This window comes from Nicotiana tabacum, chromosome 23 (genome assembly GCF_000715075.1).
Source record: "Nicotiana tabacum cultivar K326 chromosome 23, ASM71507v2, whole genome shotgun sequence".
NCBI classification, from domain to species: domain Eukaryota; kingdom Viridiplantae; phylum Streptophyta; class Magnoliopsida; order Solanales; family Solanaceae; genus Nicotiana; species Nicotiana tabacum.
In genome coordinates, this window is record NC_134102.1 from 120102929 (window position 1) to 120115943 (window position 13015).

The following is a 13015-nucleotide window of genomic DNA, read 5'->3' on the forward strand; positions in this document are numbered from 1 at the left end:
CGTAGGTCTATTGATGGATGCAATGATTAGTCTTCACTTATTGACTAAAAATCCTAGATTCGCTTATATTACAGATATAACTCTTTTTTCTTCCTTTTCTTACTGGTATTATAGTTATTATCAGTTTATTAATTTGTTATTGTGAAAATACCACTCAATATTCTAGACCATTTTATAAATCTTCAAGAGATCATGATATTATGTACCTCCGTTCTCCATACTCAATCGAGGGGCAGGCCCATCAATGGTTCTAATGACTTGTATTTCACGAATTAAACCGAACAAAAGAGGGTTTGAGCTTGAAGTTCCCCATCTGTAGATCTTAATCACACATCTTCTTTCGAAGGAGGGAAATGTGGCAATGTACATTGCCAAGAAATACAGGTAATTTCTTGAATCTGGCCTCTTACAGGGAAAAAAAGAACCTGAGATAATGACTCGAAATCTCATTATGATAAAAGTTGATCAATCATTCAAATTGAACATGCCAAATAGAAACATAATGACCAAGCTTTTAACATCAAAGGGCCTTCAACCAAGGTGATTTCAAATAGATGAAACTAACAATTCTCAGAATGAAACTAATCTTCTGACTAAGATGAAGCAGAACTCGAGATGGTTTTACAGGAACAGAACACCTTATTGCAGGGAACGGACAACGTCCTGCAGGAAGAGTGTAAAACATTCTACAAAAAATGGCAAATGTCATTGAATGAACGAGGAGGATTCTCCCTATTTTTGTTACAAACTCATCAGATTCCTCTTTCTTGCATTGCCAAAATAATGACATTCTGAGATGCAAAATTATATGAACTCCTACAGTACCAATTTCATGAACCTAATACTCTACAAAACTATCTTACTTCTGATCGAGTCTCTGTGGATGTTCTCTTTGGACATTTTTGTCTGTGCCCTGGATTTGCATGTTTTTTAGATTCTCTGCATTAGCCATCTCAAGAAGTGCTTGCCTCTGCATGGCCTCCATCAGCTCATCTTTTCTCCTTTCATCTCCCTTAAGCTGCATTTTCATTACTTCCTCTGCTTGCTGGTCTAAAAGGCTTAAAATATTCATTTATAGCAACCTCCTGAAAATACTCAACCGTTTAATCAAGCAATAGACCAGAAAATCTTCAATAACACAAGGGGCATATATAAGTAGCAGCTATTGAAACCAACCCTACTTTGCATTCAGAACAATTAAGGTCCTCCTGACACCAAAACATAACAAGTGATTCAACAGATATTCAAGTATAAAGAACTGATTAACTCATGAGCTTGTTGGCTAAGTTGCATGGCCCCTCCTTTTTTTTCTTCCCTAAACGCTCTTCAAGCTTCAAAGTATACATTCAAATCATATTACAGAGAGATTCTGTGCTAAAAACGATGTTTTCAAGCCCACACTAGGTCAGCCAGTTGAACCTGGAAACTCCAAAGGCAGATTAACATCTGCTCCAATTTTGCCTGTAAAAATAACACCTTCCATTTGTGATTACATTGAATTGCCCGTCTGCGGAAAGCAAAGGGAAGTCTAGGAGTCCAGATTTTCCGAAAATAGTGAATGTGTAGACAAAGGAGAAAGGAACTAGAAAGAGTGTCTAGACAACCAGAAAAAGGAGATTGATTTGGAGAGGGAGGAAGAAAGAGAGAGCAAATGCAGTTTCTTTTTTCTTTGTAAGAAGTGCAAGCTTTGTCTGAGGACTCATTTGTGGTATTGGCCATGATTGAAAATAAAAGAGACGCCAAAGCAGTTAGAAGAAACACCAGTCCAGAAAGAAGTAGATTGATGTCAGTAGAGCTCTTGACACTTTGCTACTGCAAACTGAAGCAAAAAAGGAAAGCAAGGCTTCCACACAACTACTTTTTCCGTCTGTCTCAAAAAATATTGACCGATTTTTTCTCCCTCCGGCAATTCAAAGTTTCAAACTAATATAACTCCTTTTCAGAAGTCAATTCAATTAAAACTAAATGACATCTTCTCAACTTATTTTCACTTTTTCACATGTTAAACTATTATACCCTCCCACTTTTTCTACCATTTTCAATATAGTAAGCTACACGAACATTTTAGTCTCAAAAATGCACCAGCCAAAGTGGATCTAGTTTATTAGGGCTGATAAAGTAGTTGTCAAGATGTATTACACTTAGTGAAATCAAACAAGCTTCCTAGAATAACACGATATAAACAAATTCATATGAAGGTAAAATCATAGGGGACACAAATTATTAGGGCCCATATTCAGTTAGTACGTCCGTTACAGCTGAAGTGTTAAAGAATTCTACCAAATTGATACAAGCTTATTATAAACTAATCACTCGACACTAAGACATCGCTGAAGTGTTAAAAAGGACTATTAAGGTGATTGACGACAGTATGTATAATAACTACGAAACAAAAGAATAAGGCTCCAGAATATTGTGAGCTTACAGTATCTTCTAACTTCTTATTTAAAGCTTGCATCTCTTCTACCATGCGCTTAACTTCTGATAGAATAATCTGTTCGGGAATCTTCCTTACTGCTGCTTTCCTTCCTCTCCTCCGCCTGATCAAAATGGAAACAAAAAGCAAAGCAATTTTCCACCTAAAAGACTCTAACTTTGCCAACAATATCCAATTACAACATTGATAAGGAATGTTCATACTGCTTGACCAAATATAACAATAACTTTCAAATTTCTTTTCCTTATATTTTTAAAACAGAAAAAAAAAAATCAATTTCAATACCAAAAAGCAACAAAAAAAAAAGGAATGAAGAAGTTTGAATCTGTTGGAGACGCTGTTGAAATTGTAAGCGATAAAATCAAATTCTACGCTCTTCGTAACCTGATAGAACCCTAATATAGAACATTGCTTTTCTCACGAATTCTATAAGCTTCTTCATTTGCCTTCTTTAATAAACAAATTTCACAACTCTAATTAGAGGATAGCAGAAAATTTGCTGTTGTAAATTTATGTTTTCGAGTTTGAGGAATTGAATTCACGGTCAAGCTGAAGAAGAAGACTGAAAACTCTCTCCGTTTTACTGCAATATATGGACCATTAAAGTGGTCGCTTCGGGCTGCTCTGCAAATATGATCCGCTTCGACCCGTCTTTTTCTGTTTTTAATTTACGGGAGTATCTTTTTTTTAAATTAAATTTATTTGATGATTGGAGGACTCAGTGAATAAGGAAAAAAAAAATGTAAAAATAGCACGGGCTAGCCAGTTTTCGGATTGGTAATTCAAAAATAACCAACGTTTGCAAAGTCATTAAAAAATAGCCACTATTTTGTTACAATACGGACCGGTCCAGCATAATATACTGGAGATTGGTGCACCAGTGTATGAACTTCCAGCATATTATGTTGGAACTCCAACACGCGGAAAGTTCCAGCATAATATACTGGAGATTGGAGCACATGTGTATGAACTTCCAGCATATTATGTTGGACCGGTATATTATACTAGAACTCCAGCATATTATACTGAGTTCGAGTATAATTTTCGGATTTTGAACAGTATTTTCGTTCAAATTTATTTTTACATAAAAATGGCTAATTTCTATTACTTTTGAAACTGTGTCTATTATTCAATTACTACTTGTAAATCTGGTTATTTTTTAATTTCTCCCCCAAAAAATTGAATGTAAATGTAATTAGAATTGCAATTATTAGAGTTCAACTTCAGTCTCGACTTTCTTTTTTGTTTTTTTTTACCAACTACATAAATACTCTACTTCATTCAATAAGGTAGTACGAGGATCAGAGTTTTACGAAATTTTTGTCTTAATTCGAACATTATTTTAAATCTTTTAAAAAGAATTCCATAAAAATTATATAAACTAGAGTAATGTTTCATAATTAAGAAGAATTAAACAACATATGAAAGAGCTGCAATTAAGAACAAGTTGTTTGGTCTCTAATAGTGATAATGTCATTTTTTTTTATTTTTTAAATTTCATTGTATACGGTTAAAATCGGGACCACCCAATTTTACTATTTGATCGAGACCGGGAGGTTGCATCGAAGGATGGTCTCGTAACGGAACAGACTAAACCACGAGGATAAGGTACCGAGTTCAGAATCGAGGTACCTGTCGAGATCGAGGCTAGTAGCGATCGAAACCAAATGAGACAGACATCGAGCAAGATCGAAGATAGCACAATAACATAAAGGCGAGATATCCCTGACTGGTCGAGGATCATGGCGTAAATCTCGGAACGGATCAAATCAGAAACGGTTAATTAGCTAATCATGAGATTTCCTTCTATAATTAGAATTATACCATAAGTGAAATTCCTCTACTATTTAAGGGGGGGTTCTAATCATCTGTAAGACACATTGTTCACAGATATCAAAGCAATATAATTCTCTTTCTCGTTTATACTATTGTTCATTAGCTTGTTATATTTTAATTGTTATTGCATCAATCATTTCGAGGGTATCCAAACTCGAGGGCTGAGTTCCATTCTAACACTGGTTCGCTTTACTTTATAGTTCATTTATATTATTACTCTTCATATTTATCAATTGGTATTAAGTGAAATCACGTATCCTTAGAACCACATTATAAGTTTAATTGTTATCCAATTTTAAGGATAAACAGTTTGGCATCCACCGTGGGGCCGAGGATAATAGTGATTGCTTAATACTGATTCCGATAACACACACTACTTTACACTTGTTCTCGTAAGAATCTTTGTTTTCAGGATAAACGTGTCAAACTCATAAGCAATGCCTACACATGGTGACAACGGCCTCGGATTTCACGGGGAAAATGACAATATAGCCGCCCTAGGGATCGAGGCGCCTCAGGCTGACCTCGAGGGAGAACCAATTGCAAGTCCCGTCGATGTCAGTTTACATGTCGCCCTAAATGCAAATTTGGGCATTGATCCCGAATGAATCATACGCAAGGAAGTTCGATCAGGTGGTCGAGGTACGCAGGGCGGAGAAGATGGTGGAGTTAGCCTCCAATTGATATTCGAAATGTTACAGGCTCAACAAGCCGCTATAGCACAACTATAAAATCAGCACCGGACACCGAATAGGATCAAACCAGAAGTCATCCACAGGACCGAGCCTGTGCCGGAAAGGTCGAATGCCAACGAATCGGGGACTGACCCCGCCGTTATAAAAATGCTCGAGGAGCTCACTAAACGAATTGAATCGGGAGAAAAGAAAATCGAGGCAAATGACAAGAAAGTAGAGACATACAACTCCCGGGTTGACCAAATACCGGGGGCACCGCCGATTCTAATGGGTAAGGATTCAAAGAAATTCGTACAGAAGCCTTTCCCTCCAAGTGCGGCTCCGAAACCTATTTTGAAGAAATTTCGAATGCCAGAAATTTCTAAGTACAATGGGACCACCGACCCTAATGAGCATGTCACTTCTTATACATGCGCAATAAAAGGGAATGACTTGGAAGACGATGAGATTGAATCTGTTCTATTGAAGAAATTTGGAGAAATCTTATCGAAAGGAGCAATGATATGGTACCACAATTTACCGCCTAATTCCATAGATTCATTTGCCATGCTTGCAGACTCCTTCGTAAAGGCACATGCCGGAGCAATAAAGGTTGCGACTAGGAAGTCGGACCTCTTCAAGGTGAAACAAAAAGACAACGAAATATTGAGGGAATTCGTATCTCGGTTCCAGATAGAACGCATGGAACTACCACTGGTCACAGACGATTGGGCTTTTCAAGCCTTTACTCAAGGTTTGAACGAACGAAGTTCAGAGGTATCACGACAGCTAAAGCAGAATTTAATTGAATATTCAGTGGTAACCTGGGCCGATGTACATAATCGGTACCAGTCAAAGATCAGGGTCGAGGATGATCAATTGGGGGACCCCGTCCGGTTTCGTTTATCCAAACATGCCCATCAGCAGAACTCAAAGGGATATTGACGGAGAACCCCGGTCGAACAGAGATCGGTACCAACCATACAACGCAGATCGTAGAAACAGTAGCCCAGGATGCAATCCCTTCCGGAATGATCGAAGGAACGATCGAAGACATAACTCTCGAGGGCTCATGAGCAAAAGTGGCTTCGATAAACATGTCGATCCCACAGAAGCACCACGATTATCAGAATACAACTTCAGCATCGACGCATCTCTAAAAAGGGGTCATGGACTCCTTTTTTGTTTAGGATCCACTTTCTACATTCAATTATTTATTGAACCCGATATGGAATCACCGTCATTACACATTCATTCTTAGTCTGGCTGCTGGTCTAGCGAGCCTTCTTAGCCGCCTAGAGTGCAGCATGCCCGTAACGTAAGTAACTCAGTGCTCTATGCGGGGGAAATGAAAGCAGAATTCGTTCGGATCCTCCCACATGTTCAATCATTTTTAGCGGTTTCCCCAGATGAGAAGATAGCAATAGACAGAAGTAGCGGCTATTACTATTTCATCCCCTCCCACTCTTTTAGCTCTGATCGTAAACGCTCTTCTTCCAATAGGAGTTATTCTTTGCCTTGATGTTGTAAGAGCTTCCGGTCCTATAGTATGAGTACTCTTATCCGCTCTTGGGTTCATAATCGGTCCAATTGAATTAGTTGCACATGCGTACGGTCTTCTCGGGGTCGGGGTTCCCTTTACCGGGATTTTTCCTTGGCAGATAGAGCGGAAACAGAAAGCGATATATCCGCTGCTATTATCCGCTCATAGGTTGCAGTTGCTCTTTGAGTTCTCTCTTTATTTCTTTATGGGTCTTCCCAGGCCGTTAGATCAAGATAAGAAAGATAAGAATGGTATTAAATAGATGTCTTCTTCTTTACTGAGGGAGTAGGAATGGGGCGTTCTTACTTTTTGAATGGGTTACCTTAGGCATTACTAACTAATCCACTATATCCGCTATCGAATAGCCTAGGCAAGATAGAAAGTCTCTCTTATTGTGAGGCTTCCCTTCCCTTACTCTAGAGCTTTTCTTCTCTTCTTATCTAAGGGCAGTGATGGGTCAGCTCTTGTTAACCTGGTACAACAAAGTAATAGAAGAGAGTTAGTACTCATTTAATTGACCTCCTTTTCGAAGTCAATGAATTTCTTTCTTTTACTTTTATTTTGTTCAAGTTGCTTCAGTGAATGAGAATGCTCAATAAAGCGGGTAGGTCTTACTAGCCCTTACACTCGTCAAACTTATTTACTCATTCTCCATAGTAATGGATTTACTTTAATTCTTTCCCAAGCATCTGGTAATTCTGGCTGCCCTTCCACTCCTCACTTTGGTTTCCACCAAGCCAATCAAATCTGCCTCTTGTGCTCTTATATAATCTTTGGCCTCTCTATGCTTCTCGACTTTACCGATCTTTTTGACATTCCATATAAGGACCTTCATGTGGAACTATTGTTGTTTTTACATTCCCCTCGCACTTTAGCGCTACCTCTAGTTTTTCGTCTTGTGCAACCCTTATTTGTCTTTTATTCTTTGGCCTTTACTTTCCCCACCCCCCATCTTTCTTAGAATTCAACATTTATGATATGTTTTGCATCTTGTTTGCCCACTCTTCATTCAGGGTGATTCGAACCAGGGGAGGATCTTCCACCTTGTTGGTCATAGCACCAATACTTGAACGTTTACTCTTACTGCCCTTCTCAGGTTCACCTCTTTTGGATGCCCTGAGATTCTTGTTTGAAGTCATTTGTTTATCACAGAACAAGTCCCCCTCAGTCACTGCCATAGTTGACCCTCTCTTCCAGATCCTCGCTTTTATCTCTGTTGAGGCTTCTGCTGGTCATCTTTACCAGCTCTATCTCCTCTACCGAATCTCCTGCGACTTCATCCTCCCCTTTTGCTCATCGTGTATTGTGTCAGCCATTGGGAGAATCAAAGATACTAGATGGCCCAGACCCCTACAAACTGATCCATCCCAAAAAAACCCTAATCAAATATGCAGATACTATAGTACACATGGTCATAGAACCGAAGACTGCAGACAACTAAGGGAGGAAGTGGCCCGTCTATTCAACGAAGGTCACCTTCGAGAATTCTTGAGCGACCGAGCTAAAAACCATTCCAGAGACAGGGATGCAAACAGGAAAAACGAGCATGAAGAACTATAGCACGTGATTCACATGATCATTGGTGGGGTCGATATTCCATAAGGGCCTGTGTTCAAACGCACTAAAGTATCAATCACCAAGGAAAAATGAACTCGAGACTATGTTCTAGAAGGCACTTTATCACTCAATGATGAGGAAGTAGAAGGAATCTCACAACCCCACAATGATGCTTTGGCAATCTCTATCCTTATGAATAAAATTTAGGTTAAACATGTATTAATTTATCCAAGAAGCTCGGCCAATAATATTCGATCGAGGGTCGTAGAGTAGCTCGGCCTACAAGATCAGATCGTACCTACAGCTCGAATTCTCAATGGCTTCAACATGGCGAGTGAAACAACTAAAGGTGAAATCATCCTACCAGTAAATGTAGCCGGAACTATTCAAGAAACAAAGTTCCATGTGATCGAGGGTGATATGAGATACAACGCACTACTCGGAAGACCCTGGATTCACAACATGAGGGCGGTCCCCTCAACCCTTCACCAAATGCTGAAGTTCCCAACACCGAATGGAGTAAAAACGGTGTATGAGGAACAACATGATGCCAAAGAGATGTTCGCGGTCGATGAAGTAATACCGGTATCGGCACTTTCGTCAACAAAGGGATCAGAGTCCAAAGGAAAATAGTAAGCTAAATAGCAACCATAGCAACCAGGCTCGACTCAGTCGGAGAAGCAGGGAACGGACGGGGACGATGACTATTGGACCCCTCGATCCCTCATAATCCCCAAGGATTTCGACGCCACCAAATCGACAGTCGAAGTGTTCGAGCAAGTCATATTGATCGAGCATCTACCCGATCTAAAGTTATACCTGGGTACGGGGTTAACCCCCGAGCTCAGGGAAAAACTCATTAAATTTCTTATCAATAATATGGATTATTTTTCTTGGTCCCACCTAGATATGACAAGGATCCCGCCGAAGATCACTACACATCGACTAAGCTTGGACCCGAAGTTCCACATGATAAAACAAAAGAGAAGACCCCAGTCCGAGGTAAAACATACATTCATCAAGGACGAGGTAGCCAAACTTCTCAAAATAGGATCCATTCGGAAAGTAAAATATCCCGAATGGTTAGCAAACGTAGTCGTAGTCCCTAAAAAGGGAAATAAACTTAGAATGTGTGTAGACTATAAAGATTTAAACAAAGCATGTCCTAAAGACTCTTTTCCTCTGCCAAATATCGACCGCATGGTCGATGCCACGGCCGGCCATGAGATCCTTAGTTTTCTCGATGCCTACTCCGGGTACAATCAAATAGAAATGAACCCGGAGGATCAGGAAAAGACTTCGTTCATCACTAAGTACGACACCTATTGTTATAATGTAATGTCGTTTGGACTAAAAACTGCTGGTGCCACTTATCAACGCTTAGTAAATCGAATGTTCGAAGAACAAATAAGTAAATCAATGGAGGTTTATATTGACGATATGCTAGTTAAGTCCCTGCGAGCAGAGGACCATTTGACACATTTGCAGGAGACCTTCAATATACTAAGGAAATACTACATGAAATTCAACTCAGAGAAATGTGCATTCGGGGTTGTCTCGGACAAGTTCCTAGGCTTTATAGTATCAAATCGGGGGATCGAAATCAACCCCGATAAAATCAAGGCAATCGAAGACATCACAGTCGTGGACAATGTTAAGACCGTACAAAGATTAACAGGGCGCATAGCCGCCCTAGGCCGATTCATCTCAAGGTCTTCAGATAGAAGTCACAGGTACTTCTCACTGCACAAAAATAAGAACAATTTTGCATGTACCCCGGAATGCCAACAAGCATTAGAAGAATTAAAGCGGTATCTCTCGAACTCGCCACTGCTTCATGCTCCGAAAGCGGATGAGCAACTCTACTTGTACTTATCAGTCTCGAAAATTGTGATAAGTGGGGTGCTAGTTCAAGAAGAGCAAGGTATGCAATTTCCTGTTTACTATGTTAGTCAAACTTTAGGTGAGGCCGAGACCCGGTACCCACACTTAGAAATATTAGCACTTGCCCTAATAAACACATCTAGGAAATTAAAACCATATTTTCAATGTCACCCGATCTGTGTGGTGACTACTTACCCCCTTCGCAATATTTTGCATAAGCCCGAACTTTTGGGCCGATTGGCCAAATGGGCCGTCGAGTATCGACTTCGAACGACCATCAAGTCTCAAATATTAGCGGACTTCGTGGTCGACTTTACGCCAGCCCTTGTACCCGAGGTCGAAAAGAAACTATTATTAAAGTCGGGTACATCATCGAGGATGTGGACCCTCTTCACAGACGGCACTTCGAACGTGAAGGGGTCCGGGCTAGGCATTGTTTCGAAACCGCCCACGGGTAATACAATTAGACAAGCTATCAAAACTTCCAAGTTAACTAACAATGAGGCCGAGTGTGAGGCCATGATTACAGGTCTCGAGCTAGATAAAGGTTTGGGAACAGAGGTCATCGAGGCCAAATGTGACTCCCTGCTTGTGGTAAACCAAGTCAACAGAACTTCGAGGTTCGAGAAATCGAATGTAGAGGTACTTGGACAAACTATAGGTGACTCTACATCAGTTTAAAGAATGGACCCTACAACATGTGCCTCGAGAAAAAACAGCGAGTCTAATGCCCTTGCAAATTTGGGGTTATCAGTCGAAGACAATGAAATTAGCTCAGGGACTGTCGTACAACTTTTAAGGTCAGTAATCGAAGAAGGACACGCTGAAATCAACTCCACAAGTCTGACCTGGGATTGGAGGAACAAATATATCGAGTACCTAAAGAACGGGAAGCTTCCATCGGATCCTAAGGAATCGAGGATTGTACGTACGAAGGTCGCACGATTCACATTGGCCAAAGATGGAACACTATATAGAAGGATGTTCGATGGACCATTGGCAATATGTTTGGGACCAGGAAATACTGACTACTTCCTACGAGAAATCCACGAGGGCACATGCGGAAATCATTCTGGAGCCGAATTATTGGTTCACAAAGTCATCAGAGCAGGATACTATTGGGCTGATATAGAAAAGGATACAAAAGAGTTTGTTCGAAAGTGCAACAAATGTCAAAGGTATGCGCCGATGATTCACCAAATCGGAAAGCAACTCCACTCAGTCTTATCCCCATGGCCATTCATGAAATGAGGAATGGATATCGTCGGCCCTCTGCCATCGGCCCCAGGTAAAGCTAAATTTATTTTGTTTATGACTGACTATTTCTCTAAGTGGGTTAAAGCATAGGCTTTCGAGAAAGTTAGAGAGAAAGAAGTCATAGACTTCATCTGGGACCACATTATATGTCGATTCGGGATGGCTGCCGAGATCAAATGCGACAATGGAAAGCAATTCATCGGTAGCAAAGTGACAATGTTTCTCGAAGATCACAAAATAAAAAGGATCATGTCGATGCCATATCATCCTAGTGAGAACGGACAGGCTGAATCGACAAACAAGGCTATCATTCAAAATCTAAAGAAAAGATTGAACGATGCTAAGTGAAAATGGAGAGAAATATTGCCCGAAGTCCTTTGGGCATATCGAACAACGTCAAAATATAGTACATGGGCAACACCATTCTCTTTAGTATATGGCGCCGAAGCTCTGATCCCGGTTGAAGTCGGGGAACCTAGCGTCAAGTTTCGATACGCAACGGAAGAGTCAAATCATGAGGCTATACAAGCCTCGAATTGCTAGATGAAAAATGGGAAGCCGCCCTCGTTCGAATGGCCGCATAGAAATAGCGGATCGAAAGGTACTACAACTGAATAGCCAATCTTCGACACTTTAAAATTGGGGACTTGGTTCTACGGAAGGTCACCCTCAATACTCGAGACCCAAACGAAGGAAAACTTGGCACTAACTGGGAGGGACCGTATCAGGTCCTCGATATCATCGGAAAGTGATCCTACAAACTTGGCACGATGAACGGCGAATAATTACCAAATAATTGGAACATATCACTCCTCAAACGATATTACTGCTAAAGTACTACCTTTTCCATTTTCATTTATATTTTATACTAACCATTTGCAGGTGTTTAATCGAAGACACCAAAGGATTCTTCAAACACAAAGTCCCTACATCTGAAAGTATGCTCTGTACTCTTTTTCCCTTAGACTGATTTTTGTCCCAAATGGGTTTTTCCGGCGAGGTTTTTAATGAGGCAACCATTGTTCGTGCTAACTTAGAGCAATTCAACAGTTTCCAAGGCTCCTTTACAATCAACCTCGAATACTGGGGGGCATCACTCTCGGATAGTTACAATGAAAATACTTCGTGTCGATAGGGTCTCGATAGGTAAAGGACCAAATGGTCAAATGAACCGTGTCCATGTAGATTACTCGAGCCCTAATGGAAAAACATGTACGCATGTATAATCTATTGAAAGAAGTATTTTTCCTTGCCAGATGTTCCATGCTTTAGAGAAATTTATACTTTACAATTTTATACTTATAATCTATTGTGTAAACTGGCTTAAGGGCCGATCACAACTGAAGTTCAAGCAATTTACCCTATACTCGGGGACTGCTGTCCAAAAAACCAACATGATCGAATTACTAAACCTCGAAATCGTAAGACCTTAAAAGGGCAATCCTCGATTTTATAGGCCATGACCACCCCACTTGGGGATTGACACTTCGAACGAGTTTGAAGTATAGCAGGGAAACAAGCCTAAGGGGCAAATCCCAAACTAAAGGTTACGACCAAATTAACACGGTTCTGAGACGTTCGAATTCCGTTATAAAATAGGCCTTCAAATATTCTCATAAATCGGTTAAAAAAGGCAACCCTCGGGTGAATTACTAAGGGTCTCGATAATATCGACCCTCGAAAAACCCTAAGGGATAGCGAATTGTTCGAACTCCCGGACAATTTTGTGCTAAGGAATAACAAAGCAAAGGACTTTGATAACACCAATCCTCGAAAAACCTAATGGGTACAAATTTATCTCGTGCTAAGGCATGACAAATTTTTATG

General features: G+C 40.2%; 1 long non-coding RNA gene across 1 annotated transcript; it reads right to left on the reverse strand.

The window, feature by feature from the left end:
• Nucleotides 1-435: 435 nt before the first annotated feature.
• LOC142177483 (uncharacterized) lies at nt 436-3081 on the reverse strand. Its single transcript, XR_012705955.1, has 2 exons — nt 2426-3081; nt 436-1085 (listed from the first exon to the last, which is right to left on the reverse strand). It is a non-coding gene; the product is annotated as an uncharacterized LOC142177483 (long non-coding RNA).
• Nucleotides 3082-13015: the final 9934 nt, after the last annotated feature.